The sequence below is a fragment of the Cervus canadensis genome, chromosome 15 (assembly GCF_019320065.1).
Source record: "Cervus canadensis isolate Bull #8, Minnesota chromosome 15, ASM1932006v1, whole genome shotgun sequence".
NCBI lineage: Eukaryota > Metazoa > Chordata > Mammalia > Artiodactyla > Cervidae > Cervus > Cervus canadensis.
The window spans coordinates 30,286,803-30,309,578 of record NC_057400.1 but is presented as its reverse complement, the minus strand read 5'-3'; the positions used below and the strand labels follow the sequence as shown (position 1 = coordinate 30,309,578).

Genomic DNA, 22,776 nt, shown 5'->3' with positions numbered 1-22,776 from the left:
TATCTGTTCCTTTGGGGCATGGGTGGGGAGACTAGTAGGGATATCTTTCGCTTTTTCCATATCCTCCATCCTTACAGCAAATCTTATTGATATACTAGACCAAAGTGGGGCTAAGCCATCTCCATGGACAGGGAGTGGTTTTCCACCATAGGAGTGGGTGCTTGGCTCAGATGCCACTATGATAGACAAACCCACCCCAGCTGCCAGGGATTGGGCAAGAATAGTTCCCAATGAGAGGTCTGACATCTGGGCAGATAAAATGGGACCTGTTCATTGTCCTGTTTTTCCCTTTATTCACCACCACCTAAAGGAAGTCTTTGGTAGAAGATAGATGGTTTGGTATAGATAGTTAGATGGTTTGCCATGTTCCATCTGTCAGTCATCAAGTTTTATCCAAGGTATGGAATGTGTCCTGCATGTTTATCCTTTGATTTTTTGTTTGCTTGTTGGTTCACTCATTCATTCATCCATCTATTCATTCATTCAATATTTAATTATTCCCCAACATATAACAGTACCTCTGCCAAGGTGAAAATGTTTGCTTTGAGAAGCTCACAGTCTAGTTGGAAAGGCAGTCTAGTTGGAGAGGCAGATAACAGAGTTTGTGAATATTTAACTGGGAACGATTGTTCCCAAGGAAACTGATTGAACTGATTGAGATGAGTAGGTAGGGCTGGTTGAGGGGGAGAAGTTGGAGGGACTTCCCAGGCCAAGCAGGATAGCTTGATCCAGGGGCTCCCATACAGAAAGTACTTTGGTACTTTCTGTTCTGAGTAACATAATTTGGGTTACTTTACTGTCATGCTTAAGAAGTCTAGAGGTAGGTGGTTCAAAGTGGCCCCAGCTCTGGGTTGGCTGCTTAAAGATTCTCTTGGTTTTCCCTGCCCTGTCATAGGGTGACTGGAGCTCCATCATGCCCTCACATTCTAAACAGCTAAACCAAAAAGGGGAGGAGACAGCTTGCTTCTCAATGATTCTCTAGATAACAAGAGTCAAATTTCCTCAGAAGTTCCCTGTGTTGCTGGCCAGGATGGTCATATGTCCATGCTCAACTATCACTGGGAAAGAAGGAGAAAGTGCCTGTGACTGTCATGGCCAAACCATGTTCTGGAGCTGAGGGAGGGTCACCTTCCCTGAGCACATTGGTGCCCATATCTGAAAATCGGAATTCTGTTAGTCAGACAGAAAAGTGAAACTGCCTGTCGGGCTGTTCGGTAGGCAGTCATCCGAGTCTCCCAGAGGTGGTGACAGATGATGAAAGACATGGCGTTGTGGGCAGACAGGAGAGGCTCAGGACAACAGAAGTGTAGGATGTAATTGAGGAGGGAAGGGGCTGAGGTTGGAGGTGCAGGTAGAGACAAGATAACCACTCTGGGCATCACTAAGAAGCCTAAATCTCGGTCCCATTCCTCAAAGAACTTACAGTCAGAAACTGGCGATGTATTTGAGTCTTTCATACTTCCCTAGTGACGGCAACGGTAGCTCACTCTATGGGAGTAACTGTGGGTGGTTTAGGGAGGGGCTGAGTATAGTTAGAAAAAGCCTCACAGCTGGTTCTGCTGGGCCTCCCACCCCACAGCATCCCCTTCACCCTCTCCCTGTCCATTATTGAGAACATCTGCTCTCAGTCATGACTTCGTTTGGTGTTGTTACCTGTCTTCAAACTAACAGGCTGAGACTTGGTGAAGATGCAGTTAGTTGCAGGTCCTGAATTAGAGAAAGATTCTCTGGATGATAGTCCAGCAAGTAGATACTTTATAACTCTGTTCAGGAAGAAATTAACCTCCACTGTCCACTGTTTTTGAAGCATTTCACCTGTTTTCATTGAAGTTTGAAATGAGCTGCTGTTTGTTTCCATTTGACATATAGGACACTGGTGGACGTTTGGCGTTAGATTGGGCCACCAGGTGCTCCTTGTCTTGATCCTTCGTCCTCAATATCTACTTAGCATAGAACTTGGCACTAATCCTGGGGAAAAGGAGGGAGTGGAGGGCAGCATATTTTGTTGTTTCCATCAGCAGTCCTGTTCAGGGTCCCTGGAAGACTGTGAGGGGATAAAGTAGAGAGATGCCTTGGACAGTCATTCATTCACACATATTTATTGAACACCCACTGTGTGGCAGACACTGCTCTGGGAATAGAGTAAATGAGAAGGACATAGGCTCTATTCTCATGGAGCTCATACTTTACTGGAAGGAGATATGTTTGTTTGCCTCCTGTGTCAGATGATAAGTACTATAATGAAAAGAGAAGACTGCAGTAGTTGGAAACAAGCTGGGCACAGTGTTGGAAAACAACAAAGTTTAGTCTCTCTGGTTTACAGCAGAGTAATATGGCCTGAGCTGGCATGGTATGGGGCAAAAAAAAGACCTTCATTTGGAGGAAGAGGATTACATATTGAATAACTTGATTGTAAAGGATTTCTTTTACGCAGAATTTCTTTGCTATACTTCACATTGTTCCCAAACATGATTTACAGTGACTTATGAAACATGATATGTGGGGCTTCCCTAGTGGTTCAGCGGTAAAAAATCTGCTTACTATGCAGGAGACTGCCTGCAATACAGGAGACATGGGTTCAATCCCTGGGTTGGGAAGATCCCCTGGAAAGGGAAATGGCAACCCACTCCAGTATTCTTTCCTGGACAATATCATGGACAGGGGAGCCTGGCGGGCTACAATCCATGGGTTTGCAAGAGTTGGACATGATTTAGGAACTAAATCCCACCAGCAGCCACCACCACAAAAGATGATGAGAAATAAGTGAAGAAATATGAACGAAGAAAGGGAAAGTGGGGGTCATTTCTTTCATCACTGTGTCCAGAATCGTTTAGATTTGGTAGCAGGGTAAGAAGGAAGTGATTAAAAATGTAGTGATTTATGCTCAGGGTTCATTATTTTAAAAGTTTTAATGTAAATTTTTGATGCCTCAGAAAGTTATAATTTCTGGGGTGTGTGTGAAAAGAGCCAATTTTATTTGATGGGAAGAAACAGTATAGTATTTTTTTTTTAGATCAGTATGAAGTGCAGTAAAGGTTAACAAAGATCAAAAGCCTAATTTGAGAGTCAAATAATATGTTATAAATAAAAAATGGTGAAGATTTAAGCTTGGATTCATGACTGACTGTGTAAATAAGTAAATTCAAATGTATAGCATACAAGTGTTACCCAGAGGTAATTTTGATTGCCTGTTTTTATTGGGTTGTGTGTTTTCTTATTGTTGAGTTGTCAGAGTTCTTTACATAATCTGGATACACATCCTGTGTCATAAATGTGATTTTCAAATAAATTCTCTCGGTCTGTGCCTTAGCCTTTTATTCCCATAGCAGTGTCTTTCTCAGGGCAGAAGTTCTTTTAGCTTTAGTAACCCAGTGTATCAGTCTTTCTATGGATTAGACTTCTGTTGTATCTTAAGATGCTTTGCATAAGTTTTGAAACTTTTCTACATTTTCTTCTAGAAATTTCATAGTTGTATGTTTTACACTTGGGTTGATGATCTGTTTGGGGTTAATTTGTATATAAGATGTAAACTATGAGTGAAGATTTTTTTGACATGTGGAATTTCAGTTGTTCCAGCACCATTTGTGGAAAAGACCATCCTTTTCCTATTGAATTGTATGGACATTTTTGTAGAAAATCAATTGGCCATAATCATAAGGATTTTTTTCTGGATTCTCAATTTTATTCCATTGATCTATATGCCTACTTTGTGCCAGCACTACACTGTCTAGATGCTATGACTTTATAATGAATTTTGAAAACAGGTAGTATAAATCCTCCAATTTTATCCCTTTTCAAAGTCATCATGGCTGTCCTAGTTCCGTGGACTGTTCATATAAATTGTAGAGTCAGCTTGTCAATATCTACAAAACATCCTTCTGGGATTTTTGAATAGGATTGCATTGAATCTATAGATTCATTTAGAAAGAGTTGACATCTTTACAATTTCCAGTATTTCAATCCATGAACACAATATTGCTTATCTCTTCATGTCTTGTTTCTGTTTTTTTTTTTTTTTATTTTTTATCAGCATTCAGTGATTTTCAGGATATAGATCTTCTACATGTTTAGTAGATTTATAATTTAGTATTTCATTTTGGAGGTTGCTCTTGTTGCTAATGTTTAGAAATACAATAGATTTTTGTATTTGATATATTCTGTTACCTTGCTGAAGTCACTTATTTGTTTTAAGAGGTTTACTTGTAGACTCTTTGAGGGGTTTCTACACAGTCAGTAATGTTATCTGTGAAAAAAGATACTTTTATTTCTTGCTTTCCAATCTGGATACCTTCTATTTCTTTTCCTTGACTTATTCTACTAAGAGTTCTAGTACAGTGTTGAATAGGAATGGTGAGAGAGAACATTCTTGCCTTGTTTCTTATAAAAGGGGGGAAATAATCTTTCATTATGAAGTATGATGTTAGCTGAGATTTTTTGGTAGATACCCCATGAGGTTAAGGAATTTCACTTGTATCTGTTATATACTGAAAGTTTTTATTGCAGATAGATTTTGAATTTTGTTGAATGCTTTTTCTTTATTGACAGGATCATGTGATTTATTCATATTTACTGTGATAAGTTACACTGATTGATTTTCAAATGTTGAACCAGCTTTGTGTTCCTAGGATAAATCCTACTTGGTTGTGGTGTATTTTTGGAAGGGACTGTGTAGGATTGCTATTTTTTCTTCCTTCAGTGTTTGGTAGAATTCATTAGTGAAACCATCTCAGCCTAGAGTTTCTTTTGACAGAAGGTTTTTAAACTACAGTTTTAACTTCTTGAATACATAGAGGACAATTCAAGTCACCTATTGCTTCTTGATAAGTCTTGATAATTTACATCTTTCTAGGAATTTGTTGTTTTAACATAAGTAGTCAAATTTATGGGTATAGAATTGTTTGTGGTATTCTATTATCCATTTAATGTCTTTGGTGTCTGTACTTAGATTCCTCTTTTATTCCTGACATTGGTAATTTGTGTCTTCAATTGTCTTCTTAGTCTGTCTAGAAGTTTATCAACATTATTGATCTTTCAAGGATCTAGATTTTGATTTCATTAATTTTGTCTGTTCTTCTATTTTTAAGTTTATTGAGTTTGTGCCCTTTTTATTTCCTTCACCTTGCTTTGGGTTTAATTTACACTCCTGTTTTTTGAGGGGTAAGCATATGTTGCTGATATGAGATTTTTTCCTCAGTTTTAAAAACTAAGCATTTAATGCTTTAAATTTCCCTTTAAGTATTGCTTTAGCCTGCATTCCACAATTTTGATATGTATATTTTCATTTTTATATATTTAAATTTTTCCCTCAGACTTCCTCTTGACCCATGTATTATTTCAAAGTGTGTCATTAACTTTTCAAGAACTTGGGAATTTTCCAGAAGTCTTCTTGTTACTGATTTCTAGTTTAATTCTCTTGTTATTCCATACTATAGTTTGCATGACTTTTATTCTTTTAAATTTGTTCACATTTGTATCATGGCCCAAAATATGGTTTATCTTGGTGAATGTTCAGTGTGCACTTGAAAAGAGTGTGCATTCTGCTACTGTTGGATAGAATATCCCAGAAATATTAGTTCAAGTTGTCTGATAGGGTTGTTCAAGTCTCCTGTGTCCTGACTGCCTACTTTTTGTCAGTTACAGAGAGGCATGTTAGAATCTCCAACTACAATTGTGTATTTTTAAATTTCTGTTTTCAGTTCTATCACTTTTGATTCATATATTTTGACCACTTGTTTCCAAGTGCAACTTATGTAATAGCCAGTTATTTTTCCAATGAAGGCAAGTTTATTTGGGAATAGCCAGAGAAATTGCAATTCAGGATATGTGAATCATGGTGGACCATAGGCAAATCCAAAGAACAAGGAAGGGGAACTTGCTTTTATGGGGAAAGGCAGGAATTTGGGAGAGACTGTAATAACCAAAGAGTCCTGTTGCAGGATGGTTCCCAGATGGTGCTAGCGGTAAAGAACCTGCCTGCCAGTGTAGGAGACATAAGGGACATGAATTCAATCCCTAGGTTGGGAAGATGCCCTGGAGGAGGGCATGGCAACTCACTCCAGTATTCTTGCCTAAGAATCCCATGGACAGAAGAGCCTAGTGGCCTGCAGTCCATGAGGTGCGAAGAGTTGGACACAACTGAAGCAACTTAGCACGTACACACGCACCTGTCGCAGGAAGTTGGGAGTTCAGTGTATGGAGACTTCTCATCAGTTGGGCTGCTTCAGTCTCTGATTGCCTGGGCTGTCTTCCAGCAGCAGGAGCAGCAGCAGTACTTTGTTGTTTGGAGTAATTGATATTGCATGATAGGGGCCTGAGAGTGCCCCATATGTGCCATTCCAACTTCAATTTTAGCTGAAGTTTCTTTAATTGCACAGTGCATATGCATTTAGGATTGTTATGTCCTCTTGGAGAACTGATCCTGTTCTCATTAGATAATATTCATTTTTACCCTTGTTAACATTCCTTGTTCTGGGGTCTACTTTGGGTGTTAATAATATAGCTACTTGGAGAAGGAAATGACAACCTACTCTAGTATTCTTGCCTGGGAAATCCCATGGACAGTGGACCCTGGTGAACCTCAGTCCATGGGGTCACAAAGGAGTCAGACACAACTTAGCGACTAAACAGCAATTTAGCTACTTCAGCTTTCTTTTTCTTAGTGTTTGTATCCATATCTGTTCCTATTGTTTTAATTTCAACTTGTCTGTGTCTGTATATGTGAGGCAGGTTCATTGTGGAACTCAGATAGTTGGGTCTTGTTTTTTTATCTGACAATATGTGCTTTTTAAGTGGTGTGTTGGACCATTCACTTTTACTATGGTATTAATTTGGCTTAGTTACAAACCTACCATCTTGCTAGTTATGTTCTCTCTGTTTCCCTAATACCTGAGAATTTCTATGATTCCCTTTTATCTCCACTTCTTACTTATGCTTCTTTAACATTTTTAGTGATTGAGTGTTTCATGTGTAGTCTTTCTGCTATTGTTGTCATCATCTACATCATTCTTCTACATATGCTGTAAACAAAACATTGTTACTATTTTTATTTTAGACCAGGAGTCAGCAAGCCCCCCTTTCTCTGTAAAGGCCCAGAAAGTAAACATTTTGCTCTGAGGCCACATATGGTTTCTGCTACATATACTTCTTTTATTGCTAAACAGCACTTTAAAAATATAAAAACCACTCTTTGTTCTTAGGTAATACTAAAACAGATTGTAGAATGGATTTGCTTTGCACGCCATAGTTGCTTACTCTTGGCTTTAAACATTCAGTTACTTTTCATAGCAATTTTAATATCAGAAAAAGGATTGTATTTGGCTTTTAATTTATTCCATTTCTAGCACTTATCATTTCTTTGTGTAGATCCAGATTTCTGTCTGGCATCATATTCTTTCTGCCTATAAAACCTTAATATTTCGTGTAGTGTAGGTCTCCTGCCAGTGAATTTTCTAGTTTTTGTTTGCCTGTTGCAGTCATTTCCTCTTCATTTTTGAAATACATTTTCACTAGGTATAGAATTATGGGTTGACGGTTTTCTTTCAGTGCTTCCAAAATGTTGCTTCTTTCTCTTGTTTGAATACCTTCTGACAAAGTGTCTTCTGAAATTCTTATCTTTGTTCCTTTGTATTTAATGTTTCATTTTCTCCCACTGGTTTTGAGATTCTCTTTTTCTCTTTGGTTTTCAGCCTCTGATATGCCTCTGTGTGTGTGTGTGTGCGCACGCGCACGCGTGTGCATGTGCACATACATGCATATGCTTGATTTTTATTCTCCGTAGTGTTTTTGAGCTTCTTGGTTCTGTGGTTTGGTATCTGTCATTACTTTTAGAAAATTCTCAATAGATAATTTCTTCTGCCCTGTCCCTTTTTCTTCTTCTGAAATTTTGATTATTTTTGTTTCATTCTTTTTGATTCTTCTTGTTGTTGTAATTTCTGTTGACCTATGTTCAAGTTCATTGATTGTTTCCTTGGATTCATCAAATCTACTGAAGTATGCCTGTGGAGAACGTTTTTCATTTCTTTTACTGTGCTTAAATGTTCAAGCATTTCCTTTTGATTCTTTCTTATAGTTTCTATGTGTTAAAATTATACATTTGATCTTTCATGTTGTCCACTCTTCTTCCCATTAGGGTCTTTTAGCACTAATTATGGTTATTTTAAATAACTGTGTCTGATAGCTTCCCCATCTGTGTCAATTCTGAATCTGGTTCTATTAATGGCTGTGTCTCTTGGCAGTGTTTTTTCTTGCTTTTTGTATGCTCTATAATGTTTTGTCAAGACATGGACATCTGTAGGACATTAGAGACTGAGATAGTTTTTATGCCTGTAGATGAGAATGCCTTTGTGTTTCCACTAGGCCTTTAGTGTGGGGAGTTGATCGGTCTGGTTGGAAGTTGACTGGATTTGAGGTCTGTTGTGGGTGTACTTCTCCTCAATGTTCCACAGACTTCAGCTTCCTCTAGTGACACCTTGAGTTTAGAGTTGGAGCTGGTTTGCTGCAGGGCTTGTCTCACTGTTTCAGTGTCAGCCTCAGGTCTTCCTTATGCCTCCAAGTGATGTGTGTCCATGCTCTTTCAACCCCCCCACCAGGGTTCCATTGTTGTTACTTGATGCGTGTGTCCAGGCACATCTGCCTCAGGTAAAGAAGTGCCCATATCTTGTCTCTTTCTTCAGGTGCCTGGTTCTCCTCAGATTCTGGGCTAGTTTGTTCCCCCGTGACCTCAGTTGTCTAATAGACTCAAGAGAGTCATGAACTTGAAGTTAATCTGTTTTATTTGTAAGCATGGGAGTGAGTCTCTTTTCAGTTCTCTGCATCCAGAGCAGAATCCAAAACCCTTGATTTGATATTTTCCAACCCTTTCTTTTTATGATCTTCATGTCCCTCTGTGCTTTAGAAATCATCATATTTTATGCTTTTTACATATAAATCAGTGGTTTACAACTCTTACATGGGGAACATGAAACAAAATACAAATTTGGGGCCCCAGTGTTTTAGTTGAGATATGTTGAGATCCAAGCATTGGGTACCTTTTACAAGTTCCCCAGGTGATTCTGATGTCTGTCTAGGTTGAGAACCTCAGTCTTAAGTACCGTTTACAATGTTTCCTTTCACAGAGATTCTATTCCAGTATAAATGACCAAATGAAATGTCAGGCTGTATATACATTCATCCCTGTGACTTCGTGGAGATGTTTCCCTTGTAATTGTTCCTTCAATAGTAGTTAAGGGCCTGTGGTCTAGACTGACAGTCTCATAGCATGGGGCAGACACTGAGAATTCCTTACATTTAACTTTCCACCAATATGAATATCCTCCTTGACAATCTATCCCTTTAGTGCTGTTTGGAGTCTTTCCAAGGCTGGGAGCTGTCTGCATTCATAATAATAAACCCTGTTTTGAGGCAGTATCACTTGTTTGAGGTGTTTTCCTTCTACTGAATTGAAATATGTCTTTCTAATAATTGTCTATTTCACAGCCTTGCAAACTGTTTTGAAAGAAATCCATTTGCATGACACAGTGCACGTGCATGTGTGCACACACACACACTCACCCTTATGACAAGCGTTTTATGAAACAGCACTTACTACAAGTCTTCTGTCTTTAAATTGACCTCATGACCCCACTATGGGTTGTTTCTTGTAGTATGAAAAATGCTTACTGAGCCCGTCTTCCATTAGACAAGCTTCCAAAACTTTCATGACCACTCTTCTGGCTCCCCAAGAGTTTTCATGTGCCTGGTGTAGTACTGGTTCTCTCAGCTGTGTTCAGCTTCCTCACTGCCCTGGCCAGTGTCCCACACTAGGTGGACTTCAGTGTGTGGTGTCCTCTGCAAATGAATGGCCTAGTTCAAAGGTCAGGGCCGTGCAAGTGGCAGATCAGTTCAGAGAAGACAAGGTCCCTTGTTGTTCCGTAGATAGCATTTCACTCCCATGGCTCAAATTCAGTGGGATGTAAATTGAAGCCTTCTCTTGAGTAGCATTGTTTATGGCTTTTCTTTGTAGCTTTTATGTGTCCTCTTACTTATTTTCATATTGATGACATGTTATTCTAATTAGCTACATATGAGTCTTTAATTTCCAAGAGACTGAACTCCTTAGATGTTGAAACAAATATTTCTTTCTTTTTCTTCATAGTAAACACACAAAACTTCATTTGCTGAGTTATTCTTAGAAAACTGTGTTCCCAGTCAAGAAACTTTGGCCTTTTAGCACCATTGCTTTGCTCACAGTTATGCTACCAACAAGGGGCAGTATGCACAAGACACTATAGCAGGTCTTGGGTGAGATGCCCAATATGTCACAGCCTACAGCCTGACTAGGGGCACATGCCATGCAGAATGTGTGTCAGTGAGTTGTGTAGGGTTATGTTCTCTTGGAGGTCACAGGTGAAAGAAAGGTCACACCGCTGGTCAGGAAAGTCTTGATTTTGACCTTGGAGGTAAGCATCAGGCATATGGAATGGAAGGTATTTGGGGGTGGGGAGGATTAGCAAGGAGAGGAACACTCTGTTAATAGTCTCCGAAGTTCTACAGCATCTTTGCTGTCTCTCAGAGTTACTTGGATCTGTAGGATCTGAGAGAAACTGTAGGTAAGATATAGAGGGAAATCTAATTTACATTGTTTTTGTAGGAAGGCTAGACATCAACAGAAGGTAACAGGCTAAACTCCCCTGACTGCCGTCCCCAGTGTCTGAATCCTCAGGGACACCGAGGCTGACAGATGTAGTGGGGAGGGGCTTCTTGTCGTGGTGAGGGTTCAGCTTGCCAGGGGCCACCTTAGGGCTGTTAGTTCAGCTCTGCCTCTCTCTGGCTTCCATCAGCTTTTGGAGCAAGCATCCATGGCCACTGACCTAATTTTTTCTACTTTCTGTCCTCAGAGAGCTCTTAAATGTTTTATTAAGAAGCGTACATTCTTTTTTTTTTTTTAAATATTGTAGTGGTTTTTGTCATACATTGACATGAATCAGCCGTGGATTTACATGTGTTCCCCATCCTGATCCCCCCTCCCACCTCCCTCTCCACCCGATTCCTCTGGGTCTTCCCAGTGCACCAGGCCCGAGCACTTGTCTCATGCATCCAGCCTGGGCTGGTGATCTGTTTCACCCTAGATAATATACATGTTTCGATGCTGTTCTCTCGAAACATCCCACCCTTGCCTTCTCCCACAGAGTCCAAAATTCTGTTCTGTACATCTGTGTCTCTTTTTCTGTTTTGCATATAGGGTTATCGTTACCATCTTTCTAAATTCCATATATATGCGCTAGTATACTGTATTGGTCTATATCTTTCTGGCTTAGCTGTGGTACATATATACCATGGAATATTACTCAGCCATTAAAAAGAATTCATTTGAATCAGTTCTAATGAGATGGATGAAACTGGAGCCCATTATACAGGGTGAAGTAAGCAAGAAGCGTATGTTCTTAAAGTATGGCACATCTACCACGTTTTGTGATCCACTGCATCTGTGAGACACTCTTCTTAGTATTCTTGTGAAAGTGACACTATCAAAATATTGCATAAAAGCTGGATATTGCATCATTATTGTCTTATGAAAACATTCATTTTGGGACTGTTCTGCCATGGAAGGAGAATAGAAATAGAAGTATATTATGAATTTTTTTTTTAAAGGCACTGACTGGTGGTATTTGTTCCTTAGTGAAAGATGAGGACCACAGTTCTTAAGCAACTACAGAAGTAGTTAGAACAAAGATGAGCACTGTGAGTAATCCCCTGCCATCTTGCACTATAGGCTAGGTATTATGATGTGTTAATACATCATACATTTCTCCTAGAATCCAGTGCCAAGATGGTAGTTTATCTCCTAAGAAGAACTGATCAATCAAGCAGTAGAGACCTATATAAGTCTTTATTTCCTTTTGCCCCTTGGCAGCCAGGAAGCCCAGAGATAAATGTAAAAATCCTCAACTATATTGATGATTTTATTTCAAATTCTAAGCACAAAGATTTCTTGTCTTAAATCAGACCAGTTATTGTTTTTAAAACAGTAACATTTATTTTTTTGTTACCGCATTGATACATGTTCTTTGTAGAAAATGTGGAAAATAACAGATTACCTCCCGCACCAGATATTTTCCCACTGCATGGTGGCTGACACTGTTTTAATCATTTCATTTCTTCTAGGCATATGTGTGTATATATATTTTTTTGTTTAAAAATGAAATGTCTTTCACAGTATATTAAATTTTTTTAAAAAAAGCTTAACCTTTACAAACATTTTTCTTGTCTTTAACTATTTCTGTGTGGCATTATTTTTAACAGCTGGTATAATATTCCACTGTGAGGCCACATCTTGTACTTTTAGCTTGAATTTAGCCTTCTGCTCTCATAAACAACTCTGTCACGTACATTCCTATAGCTAAATCTCTGAGCATATCCATGATTATATCCTTAGAATAGAGTTTCAAGAAGAGACACAATTGCTTAAAGGAATGTGATTTTTTTGTGCATGCTAAGTCACTTCAGTCATGTCCAACTCTTTGCGACCCCACGAACTGTAGCCCACCAGGCTCCTCTATCCATGAGATTTTCCGGGCAAGAATACTGGAGTGGGTTACCATTTCCTTCCCCAGCGGATCTTCCCAACCCAGGGATCAAACCTGCATCTCTTATGTCTCCTGCATTGGCAGACGGATACTTTACCACTAGTGCCACAATATCCATATTTTAGACATATATTCATATATTTTGGCATGTATTTAAATATCCAGAAAGCATGAGCTAATCGTCTGAAGTTTGAGAGTGCCTCTCCCCCAAGTTCCAAGGTGATGATTTTTCAGAATCTTTGTCAGGAGGCAGGATTCTGGCTGTGGCCAAGTGAGGAGGTTGCACATCCTCTTCCCTAGAAAGCAACTTTAAATCTGGTCTAAATGAGCAGAAACAGAATTCTCATCACTCTGGTAACCCATCCATCACACCACATCCATCTGCCAAGCTGCCCCGCCCTGTGGTCCAGAGGTGTTGTCTCAGCAGGGGGAGGATCCACCCTTTGCTGCCCAGATCAGAGGGACTTGCTCCATTTGTGGTGGGTGATACCTGCTCCCAATGAGGGTTTCTCCAGATCCCTTCTCCCTGTTTCAGTTTACTTTAAATCTTTAAAAAAATAAAAATAATGTTCTTTTGTCATAAACATTTATATTTATTACAACAAAAGTAGAAAATAAACATAAAGAAAATCAAAAGCACCTATAAACCCTCTTGGTGTGTGTTCTTCTGTAACAGCTCATTTCAGTGAAAGTTTCTGCAGGGACGGAAATGTTCTGTGCTGGTCAGCACAGTAGCCACTGTCCTCACGTGCTTACTGAGCACCTGATGTGGCCAGTGTAAGTGAAGGTCTGAATTCTTAATTTTTGTTAATCTGATGAATTTAAATTTAAATATGCACATACACTAGTGGCTATAGTTTAGGCTGCCTTGTTTCTCTTATTTCTATAATACAGAGACATGAATATATACATGTATAGTTTAAAAAAGCAAAAACAGGATCATACTTCATATGGTATTTTGTATCCTTTTCCTGGTTAAAAATGTATCAGAAACAATTTTAATAGGTGACTTGTATTAAACTGAATGGATGTACCATAATTGGTTTAACAAAATCTCTGTTGCACCTTCAGGGTATTTCCAATAATTTAGCATTATAAATAGCATTGCAGATAATCTTTAGAGCTAAACTTGTGACATTATTTATGGAGAATAAATTCTTAAAATTTGATTTGTTAGATAAAATTTGATAACCTTTTCCAGACCTCTCTTTCAAGAAGTTCTACTAGTGAACATTCTTACCAGCAGGGTGTGAAAGTATCTCACTATTGTTACTGTAATTTTATATTGAGATGAATACATGTGCCATAAAATGCACCCTTTTAAAGTATACAATTCAGTGGTTTCCAGTATATTCACAGAGTTGTGCAGCTATCATCACTACCTAATTCCAGAATGTTTTCATGACTCCATGAAGACATCTCATACCATAAATAATCACTCCCCATTCCCTCCTTTGAGCTTCCTTGGTGGCTCAGATAGTAGAGAATGCCTGCAATTTGGGAAACCCAGGTTTGATTCCTGGGTTGGGAAGATCCTCTGGAGGAGGGCATGGCAACCCACTCCAGTATTCTTGCCTGGAGAATCCCATGAACAGTGGAGCCTGCCAGGCTACAGTCCATGGGGTCACACAGAGTTGGAAACCACTGACCGACTAACACTTTTCCCTCCTTCCTTCAGCCCCTGACAATATCTGCTCTGCTCTCTACCTTATGGATTTGCATATTCTGGACATTTCATATTAATGGAATTATTCAATATACAACCTTTTATGTCTAGCTTTCTTAGCATAATGTTTTCAAGATTTAAGGTTCATAAACCAGTACTTCATTCATTTTCATGGCCAAAAAATATTCTGTTGCATGGATATACCATATTCTCTGTATCCATTCATCTTGATGGAGATTTGTTTTCATTTTTTGACTGTTATGAATAATGCTTCTGTGAACATCCATGTAAAATTTGTAAACCTTGTGTTTTCATGTCTGTTGGATATATACCTAGGAGTAGAATTGCTGGATCATGAGGAAAGTCTGTATTTGACTCTTTGAGGAACTGCCAAACTGTATCCAAAGCAGCTGTGCCATTTTACATTCCCACCAGCAATGTGTGAATGTTCCAATTTCTTCACATCCTTCATAACATGTTTTGTTGTCCATCTTTTTGCTTATAGGCATCTTAGTGGTATGAAGTAGTATCTCTTCAGGGTTTCAATTTGCATTTTTCTACTAATTAATGATGTCCAGTATCTTTCATGTGCTTATTGGCCATTTAATATCATTTTTGGAGAAATGTTTATTAAAATACTTTGCCAATTTATTATTTGGGTTGTCTTTTTATTTTAGAGCTGTAAGTGTTCTCAATATATTCTGGATATACCCTATCAGATACATGACTTACCAATATTTTTTCTCATTCTGTAGGTTATCTTTTCATTTCCTTGCTAATATACTTTGAAACACCAAAGTTTTAATTTTTATAACATCCTGTTATATATCTATATTTTTTTTGTTCAGTTGTGCTTTTGTTGTCATATCTAAGAAATCAGTGACTAATCCAAAGTCACAGAGGTTTACTTCAAAGGTTTTATAATTGTAACTCTTATATTTAGGTATTTGATCTATTTTGAGTTAATTTTTGTGTATGATGTGATCTAGGGATCCAAATTTATTCTTTCGCATGTTGCAGTCCCAGCAGTATTTGTTGACAAGAGTATTCTTTCCCTCATTAATTCTCATAGCACCCTGTCAAAAATCAATTGACTATAAATATATACAATTACTTTTGTGCTCTGAATTCTAGTCTATTGATTTATATATCTGTCCCTTATGCCACTACCACACAATCTTGAATGTTTTTGTAGTAATTTTGATTTCTGAAAGTATAAATCTTCTTTGTGTGTGTGTGGTTTTTTTTTTTTTTTGGTTATTTTAGTTCCCTTATATTGCCATACAAATTTTAGGATTAGTTTGTTAATTTTTGCAATAAATCCAGTATGGATTTTGATAGGGATTACATTGAATCTGGAGATCAATTTGAGGATTAATACATTTCAATAGTATTGTCTTCCAGTCATGAACATAGAATGTTATTCCAGTTATTTAGGTCCTCTTTAATTTATTTTAATGACATTATTAATTTTCAGTGTTCAAATACTGCACTTCTTTTGTTAAATTTATTACTGAGCCTCTTATTCCTCCTGCTGCAGTGTAAATAAAACTGTCCCAATTTTATTTTTGGATTTTCTATTGATAGTGCATAGCAATGCAATTGATTCTTGTGTTTTGATTGTGTATCCTGAAATTTTGAAGTTTTTCTCATTGATTGGCTCTAATGTTTTTTAGTTTGTTCTTTAGAATCTTTGATATACAAGATCATCTAAAATGACAATAGTTTAATGTCTTTCCAACATAGATTCCTTTGTTTTTCTTGCCTAATTACCTTGGCTAGAAGTGATTTTGTGTCTTGTTCCTGTCTAATGTTCCTGGTTAGCGAGATGGCCAGTATTAGTTATGCTATTATTTGATGACTGTTTTTATACTCTAAGAATCTGAATGATGAGGTGGAGTTGCTGCTTGGTTCCTCCAAGGGAAGAAGGAATAATAAAAAATAATAAAAAAAATCACACAATAAAAATTCCATTTGTCCTATGCATTGGGAGGCTTGGCATAGTAGTTACCAGAAAAGAAACATTTTAATTGAGGAATCTATTCATGTAACATCTAGGTGCCAAGAAGTTTGATTAACATCTAGTATGTATGTGTTTGTTATTTTAAAATAAAATTTAAATTGTCCCTACTAAATTAAATTTTTCACCCTATATTTCTACATTTTTTATTTCCCACTGTATACTTCAGGTACCATGTAGGATCTCAGAGATGAATTAAACACAGGCCGTGCCCTAAGGGTGCCTGTGGAGAAGTCTTTTGGGGAAGACAGACAGGAAACAGGAAGTTTGGTATTCTAGCAAGTGGTTCCCATCAAAGGGAAACCTGTCAGAAGAGGTGGGCTCACCATTAGAGTTTTTGCATCTCAGTTTGCTGATAGAACATTCACTTTCTACCCCATAGAAATCAAAGAATTCTCGAACTAGAGGCTTGTAAGTCCTTTTATCTGACCTCACATTTTTCAATAGGAGGAACCTCTTACCTTTTTCAACAATTCCATTGTCTCTTATTAGCAACTGTTCTTCTCATCGTTCTCTCAAATGTTTTATTGCACATACACAGACAACACACACAGACATACACATGCAAAGCAGTTTCCATAGAGAGGCAATCCATGTTCAGTCCACTTCCTGGCTCCATCTGTTGTGTCTGGTTGGGGTAATATAACACCAGCCCCCATGTTCATCTTCAGGGTGACTTGTCTAGGATTCCTGCTTCACTTTGCCCTCGAAGACTACTCAGCATTGTCCTTCTGATAAGTGTTGATGACATGGAATTGACAAGGACAGGGACGTTATCTGACTCCAAATCTGAGTGACCCAGAGGCTGTGAGAGGGTTTCTGTTCTGTTTAATTGTACATTCAACATTTTTTGTAAAAAGCATACTCCAGCCATTTTAAACTTGTCATTAATTAATCCTAGTTAATCTTTCTAGAAAAGATTACTGTAGTCACCTTTCTAGAAAAGAATGCAAGTGGTGCTAACAAGAGCAATTAAATAAACACAAGTCTTAAAAATGTCTACAGAGGCTTTTAAAAAATACATCAATTCAGAATGGTAGGGAACATGTGCTTCCATTTTTACTTGGATTTTTAAAAGAAACCTTTATTCTGGCTTTGTTATATATTAATATTACAATTAAAATAACATCAGGTTACTTATTTACATTTTTTTTATTGAAGGATAATTGCTTTACAGAATTTTGTTCTTTTCTGTCAAACTTGAACATGAATCAGCCATAGGTATACATATGTCCCCTCCCTTTTGAACCTCCCTCCCATCTCCCTCCCCATCCCACCTCTCTAGGTTGATCCAGAGCCCCTGTTTGAGTTTCCTGAACCACACAGCAAATTCGCATTGGCTATCTATTTTACATATGGTAATGTAAGTTTCCACGTTACTCTTTCCATACATTTCACCCTCTTCTCCCCATCCCCATGTCCATAAGTCTATTTTCTATGTCTTTTTCTCCATTGCTGTCCTGTAAATATATTCTTCAGAACCATTTTTCTAGATTCCGTATATGTGCGTTAGAAAACAATATTTATCTTTCTCTTTCTGACTCACTTCACTCTGTATAATAGGTTCTAGGTTCATCCACCTCATCAGAACTGACTCAAATGTGTTCCTTTTCATGGCTGAGTAATATTTCATTGTGTATGTGTACCACATCTTCTTTATCCATTCATCTGTCAATGGGCATCTAGGTTGCTTCCATGTTCTAGCTATTGTAAATAGTGCTTCAATGAACAATGGAATACATGTGTATTTTTCGACCCTGGTTTCCTCAGGGTATATGCCTAGGAGTGGGATTGCTGGGTCATAAAGTGGTTTTATTCCTAGTTTTTTAAGGACTCTCCATACCATCTTCCATAGTGGCTGTATCAATTTACAGTCCCACCAACAGTGCAAGAGTGTTCCCTTTTCTCCACACCCTCTCCAGCAATTATTGTTTGTAGACTTTTTGATGATGGCCATTCTAATGAGTGTGAGGTGATATCTCATTGTGGTTTTGATTTGCATTTCTCTAATGAGCAATGTTGAGCATCTTTTCATGTGTTTGTTAGCTATCTGTATGTCTTCTTTGGAGAAATGTCTGTTTAGGTCTTTTTCCCACTTTTTCATTGAGTTGTTTGTTTTCCTGGTATTGAGTTGTATGAGCTGCTTGTATATTTTGGAAATTAACATTTTGTCAGTTGTTTCATTTGCTATTATTTTCTCCCATTCTGAGGGTTGTCCTCTCACCTTGCTTATAGTTTCCTTTGCTATGCAAAAGCTTTTAAGTTTAATCAGGTCCCACTTGTTTACTTTTGTTTTTATGTCATTCTAGGGGGTGGGTCATAGAGGATCTTGCTTTAATTTATGTCATTGAGTGTTCTGCCTATGTTTTCCTCTAAGAGTTTCCTCTAAGAGTTTTTCTGGTCTTACATTTAGATCTTTAATCCATTTTGAGTTTATATTTGTGTATTATGTTAGGAAGTATTCTAATTTCATTCTTTTATATGTAGCTGTCCAGGTTTCCCAGCATCATTTATTGAAGAGGCTGTCTTTGCCCCATTGTCTATTCTTGCCTCCTTTGTCAAAAATAAGGTACCCATAGATGCATGGGTTTATTTCTGGGCTTTCTATCTTGTTCCATTGGTCTGTTTTTGTGCCAGTACTATACTGTCTTGATGATTGTAGCTTTGTAGTATAATCTGAAGTCAGGAAGGTTGATTCCTCGAGTTCCATTCTTCTTTCTCAAGACTGCTTTGGCTATTTGGGGGCTTTTGTGTTTCCATACAAATTGTGAAATTTTTTGTTCTAGTTCTGTGAAAAATGCCATTGTTAATTTGATAGGGATTGCATTGAATCTGTAGGTTACATTTGGTAGTATATTCATTTTCACAATACTGATTCTTCCTACCCAGGAACATGGAGTATCTCTCCATCTGTTTATATCGTCTTAGATTTCTTTCATTAGTGTCTTATAATTTTCTGTGTACAGTTCTTTTGTCTCCATAGGTAAGTTTATTCCTAGATATTTAATTCTTTTTGTTGCAGTGGTGAATGGGATTGATTCCTTAATTTCTCTTTCTGAATTTTCACTGTTAGTATATAGAAATGCAAGTGATTTCTGTGTATTGATTTTGTATCCTGCAGCTTTGCTAAATTCACTGATTAGTCTAGTAATTTTCTGATACTATCTTTAGGGTTTTCTATGTACAGTATCATGTCATCTGCAAACAGTGAGAGCTTTACTTCTTCTTTTATGATCTGGATTCTTTTATTTATTTTTCTTCTCTGATTGCCATAGCTAGGGCTTCCAGAACTATGTTGAATAATAGTGGTGAAAGAGGACACCCTTGTCTTGTTCCTCTTCTTAGGGGGAATGCTTTCAGTTTCTCACCAGTGGGAATAATGTTTACTATGGGCTTATCATACATGGCCTTCACTATGTTGAGGCAGGTCCCTTCTATGCCCATTTTTTGAAGAGTTTTAATCATAAATGGGTGCTGAATTTTGTCAAAGGCTTTTTCTGCATCTATTGAGATGATCATATGGTTTTTATCTTTCAATTTGTTAATATGGTGTATCACATTGATTGATTTGTGATATTGAAGAATCCTTGCATTCCTGGAATAAACCCACTTGATCATGGTGTATGAGCTTTTTGATGTGTTGCTGAATTCTGTTTGCTAAAATTTTGTTGAGGATTTTTGCATCTATGTTCATCAGTGATATTGGCCTGTAGTTTTCTCTTTTTGTGTTGTCTTTGTCTGGTTTTAGTATCAGGGTGATGGTAACCTTGTAGAATGAGTTTGGAAGTGTTTGTTCCTCTGCAATTTTTTGAAAGAGTTTCAGAAGGATAGGCATTAGTTCTTCTCTAAGTGTTTGATAGAATTCTCCTGTGAAGCCATCTGGTCCTGGGCTTTTGTTTTGGGGGAGATTTTTGATCATGGCTTCAATTTCAGTGCTTGTAATTGAGTTGTTCATAATTTCTATTTCTTCCTGGTTCAGTCTTGGAAGATTGAACTTTTCCAAGAATCTGTCCATTTCTTCCAGGTTATCCATTTTATTGCCATGTAGTTGTTCATAGTAGTCTCATATAATCCTTTGTATTTCTGCACTGTCTGTTCTAACCTCCCCTTTTTAATTTCTAATTTTGTTGACTTGATTCTTCCCTCATTGTGTTACTTTTTTATCATTCCACTGGTAAAATGGAATGTGAACCTTTTGGTCTTAGGCCGAAAGGAAATAAGTCGTCCCTACAAACCTTTCAAGTTTAATTGTTTCAAACAAATATGAAGTTCTAGTTTCCTTTTTTCTCTTTACTACAATGCATTTTCTACTTTGATTATGTGAGGGTGAGATAAGGATGCAGCAGTGCTCTCTGGTTCACGCTGTTACTGCATATGATACAGCAGCCAATTCAATCAAAAAGGAAATAGGAAAATAAGTACTCTATTTGTGCCTTGTAAGCGGTTTGTAAAGTCCCCTCTAGTCCCTACAATTAAATGTTGGCATCTCTCCTTGCAGGCTTATAAAATGAAATTTAAAAGTGGAGCAAACAGCATTGTAAAACCAAGCACATATACTGTGTAGGGACAAATCCAGTAAAGAATCACAGCACTGCAGGCAGTCATTTGATTCAGTGCTGTGAGAAATGTTATAGAGAGAGAAATGGATGGGACAGGGGAGCCTAGGAAATTCCAAGCCATTGAAAGGCTCTGTTGATTTGCTCATGTTGGGGGCAGTTGTGGTGGGGAGTGGAGGAGATAGGTTGGTGGAAAGCAGAGGTTTGCCTCTTGTGTGTGAAAAAGGCATCAGTAAGGCAGATTGTCACTAAGTTCTCTTTATCTCCACCTAAGCTCATGAGCGGCCTGGAACTTGCTCTGGGGATGGCATGGGGAGCCTTTCCTAGAAAAGGGGGTGGCACCGTGTGGACGAGAGTGTTTGGTTGGGAGTCAGGAATTGGAGTCCTGAGCTTGGTCCTTCCAGCTTCCATTCTGTGACCCGGGATAAGTCACCTTACTCTCTGAGCTGTGGTTTCCATATTGCAACATACAGGGTTGGCCTAAGTACGGGATTCCCAGATTCCCAAACCAGAGCTCCAAGCCCCCATTTACCAGCTCAGAGGCTGTCCATGTACCAACACTGGCGTTCCTGGCCTCCGTCCGCCAAAGAGAGCAGCCTCAGCTTCCTCTCATAGCTGTACTTCTGCAAGCTGTTGTTTGAACAAAGCTGTGACTGGAAAGTGAAAATTATTCGATGGTCTGATCTCAAGGATCTTCTTGTTCTTACATTCCAGCTGTTTCTGTGACACCCTGTCCCTGCTGAATGTGACGGGGGTCAGGAATACTCATTATCCCGGCCTCTCCCATCTTGGCTAGAAAATACTAGGGACGTGTATCTTCAGCAACAGAAACACAGCTCATTAGTGAACATGAAGCTGCAGTGAGGAAAGGAGTTTGTGTTTGTGGGATTTCAGCCTCTGACTCATGGACAAACCAGTTCACTCTCACTGGATGTATAGTTCCCCCTTTTCTCCAAGCTTGAGGCCCGGATCCTGTACGTGGTCATGTGGTGGTGAGGGCAGCTGCAGCCTGTACCCCTTGACCCTAGTTAGCTTTCCACAGGTGCTGTCCGGGTACAGACCTGACCTTTATTGGTGTCTCTGAGGTTAAGGCAATGACATCCACCTGTCAGCTGCAAGTTGGGGTTCTGAGCAATGGGCCTCTCGCAACAGTCACTTGCTCATTGGTGTTAACTAAGTTTTTCCTCCCTTGTTAAGTCATCAGTTATCTGGTCCCTATCTTGGGATCCTTCTCCTTTCTCTTATGCATTACATGCCTCCCTCTGCAACAAACTTTCTTCCATCTCTTTTGGAATCATAGTATGTGTGCTCTTGTGTTGCCAGAACTGAACGTTTAGGGAATAGGCCTTCAATTCCCCTGCTGTTTCAAGCAAATATCATGCCTTTTGTTACTTATCCCAAGCTGTCCTGGTGAGAAAAGAAGCCCATGAGGAAGGTTTGGCAGAGGAAAGCATCATGATAGACCTATTTTAATTGAGGAATGTATAACTGGAGACCCAGGGAGTGTTAAGCAGTTTAATTAATGTTTCTGAGGAATGAAGACTTCCTGTTTAAAAATGAAAATGTGGGCCTTACATCTCCATATCCATTTCTCCATTGTGTTGTTGTTCCCTTCACGTGCTTTGTAACTTAGCAGACTCTCCTTAAGTACCCTGATGAGACTAAGCACCTTGCTGAGCACGGGGCTGTCAGAAGTGAATGAACCTAGGCGTTGCTCTCAAGGAGCACATGTCCGGGTTTGGGCCTGAGCTGAGCGGTGACAGTCCGCAGTGGTCACTGCATGTTCAAGAAGGTCCTAGGAGTTGGGGACACTCAGGATGGGCATTCATGTGCTCCTGGCTGGGGCAGGAATGGTTCCTGCGGGAAGTACCCCAGGGAGATGCTCCAGGAAGGAAGGGGATCATTCCAGGGAGGGGCAATGGACTTGGTGGGGTTGGTCAAGTGTAGGAACCCAGAATTGGAATGCCAGAG

The 22,776-nt window shown here is 38.7% G+C and overlaps 1 long non-coding RNA gene across 1 annotated transcript in view; it reads left to right on the top strand.

Moving 5' to 3' along the window:
• Positions 1-22,776, top strand: part of LOC122453935 — a 122,298-nt gene that overhangs the window by 2,114 nt on the left and 97,408 nt on the right. The window lies entirely within an intron of this gene.